A 2,617-nucleotide genomic window follows, 5' to 3' on the forward strand; every position below is an offset into this window, starting at 1 on the left:
TGCCGACAGCTCCCCCTGCACGGAGCAGCTCGGAGAGCCGGCAGTGCCGGCAGCACTGGGGGTGGGCACGGGCAGCCCACACCTGCCTGGAGGGAGGCACTGGTTGTGACAGCGGCGTGGTGAAAGCCAAGGTGGCAGACAGGTGGCTGTGCTCAGTGTCTTCCCCTGCCAGCCCGCTCGGTCCCATTCCATCCGTGCCACGGGAAAACTGAGGCAGCACAGGTGAGCAAGAGCCCCTGCCCGTGCCACTGGCACCCAGCCCATCCCTGCTGTGCCCAAACCGGGCTCTGTGCCCTGCACAGCTCCCACACCATCCCTGGGGAGCAGAGAGCCAACTCACTGCCATGCTGGGATGTGGGATCCCACCCCTCAGCCGTGGGAAACCACGAGCACAAAGGGCTCCTCCCGCCTTGGCCGCTGTCGCTGCCGCAGGGCCCTGGTGCTGTGGCCACAGCAGTGCCGGTGGCTTCACCTCCCGGCCCGGGGCCAGCGCCAAACCTGCCGCGGATGTGGCTGCACCTCCAGCTCCTCCTTCCACCCTCCTTCCACCTTCCAGGTCAGGGCAGGTGAGTGGGGCCTGGGCTCTGCTCTGCCCCTGTGCCAGGAAGCACACGCAGACCCCACGCGGGTGGCCCTGGGACCTGCATCCCGCTGTCCCTGCAATGGGGGACACGTCTGGGGACCTTCTCAGTGCTGCTCCCAGGGGCTGGCACGTGCTCCTCCCATGGGGAGCATCCCTGGTACATGGATCATCCCTCACAGGGACCATCCCCCATACAGGAAGCATCTCTCGCACAGGGAGTGTCCCTTGCACAGGGGGTACCCCTTGCACAAGGTGCATCCCTTGCTCTAGAAGCATTCCTTGCACAGGGAGCATCCCTTGCTCTAGAAGCATTCCTTGCACAAGGAGCATTCCTTGCACAGGGAGCATTCCTTGCACAGGGAGCATCCCTCACACAGGGAACTCGCCTGTGCTGCTCAACTCCCCAGACCTGCTCTGCCCGGTGTCTCTGTCGGCTCCGTGTCCCAGCCCCGGTGGGAGGAAGGTCCCTCTTGCACAAGCCAGGATGCCTGGGGCTGGAGTTGGGCTGCAAATGAGGAGCAGGATTTGTCCAGTCAAACGCAGGCCCTGCCCTGCCCTCATGTCACCATCTCCACCAGTGGAGTGTTGGGGCTCCCTTTGCTGCCCAGGAAGGGCACAGGCACCCCTGGGTGCTGTGCTGCCTTCAGCACCAGCTCCCAAGTAGGTCAGATGAGTCACTCACCAGCAATGCCCTCTGCTCCTGCTGGCTGGGGACACCCTGCACCGAGGAGGGGACAGATGGTGGCTGTGGCTCAGCAGTGAGGCCACCACAGCATCCCAACTCTCCCCAGTCCGGGGGGAGCTGCAGTCTGGGTGACCAGTCCCCAGAAGCACAACCCTCCCCTGGCAGCCCCTTGCCCACACCAGGCTGGGGTCCTGGCTCGTGGCTTCCAGGGGCTTTCCCAGCAGCTACAGATCCCACTGGGGTGGAAACACAAGGACACAGCCCCCACAGCTCCCTGCACCTTTCTGGGCTCCATCCCAGCACCTCTGGCACCTTTTGCCCACGTCCTTCCCTGGTGCCCCGGGGCTGACACAAGCCCAGCGGGGCAGTGGGACACACAGACACATCCTGCTGGCCCTTTCTCCAGCATAGCAGGGTGACAGAGAGGTGACACACTGATCCTCAGGCTGTTTATTGGCATTTCCCTCGGCTCAGCCCGGGCGCCGTGGCCCTGCCGGGCTGGTGCTGGCTCACTCATAGGCACTGCGGGGGCTTTGCTGTGCAGAGACCCCCAAAATGGCCACGGCCATGGACCCCCCGGGCACTGCCACCCCTAAATGCCCTCAGGCCTCTGCACAAAACCCCATTAAAAAGCCCCAAACCACCAGAAATGCCAAGAGGGGGCTACGATTGCTGTATTACCCCACTTGAGTCCTCCCCAGATCCCCCGGGGTGCAAAATCGGGGGGAACTCAGCACCACGTGCACCCCGGCGGGGCTTTCCTGGGGTTTAAGTCCTGGGTTCTCCTGTGGGGCTGTGCTGGGCCAGGCACAAGCGAGGGAAGGAATGAATTGTCCCCTGGGTTCCCAGCACAGGGTGTGCCCCCTTCTCCCAAAGGCTTTGTGGGTCCAGAGCAGGGGGTTCATGTCCAGAGGTTCAAAGATCAGCAGAGCTCCTCTTCCCCTCCACAGTCGGGGGTCTCTGTGTCACTGCTTGTCCCCACATCCTGGGGGAGCCACAAGTGGAAGGGCTGGGGTTTGGCACAGCAGGGGCCCCTCACCCAGCCCCCAGCACCCACGGGATCCCAGCGAGTCCGGCAGCAGCTCCAGGGCAGCCCCGGTGGGTGCCAAGGGCAACGTCCAGTGCACCCAGAGCCCCCCTGCCCCACCTCACCCGAGGAGTCCACGATGCAGAAGCTTTGGCCAAAGAGGGGAGCTGGGTTTGCTCCCCAACCTGGGGACAGCACTTCCTGCTCCAGCGCTGCCGAGAAGGCGGAACACCAACAGAGCCCGAGGCTGCTCCCCCTCGGTGCCCTTCGGCCTCTCCCCTTCCTCCTCCTCTTCTCCCCCTCGCCGCTTTTTTTTCCTCTT

Source organism: Manacus vitellinus, unplaced genomic scaffold (genome assembly GCF_001715985.3).
Source record: "Manacus vitellinus isolate BGI_N305 unplaced genomic scaffold, ASM171598v3 scaffold_24_pilon, whole genome shotgun sequence".
Classification (NCBI taxonomy): Eukaryota; Metazoa; Chordata; class Aves; order Passeriformes; family Pipridae; genus Manacus; species Manacus vitellinus.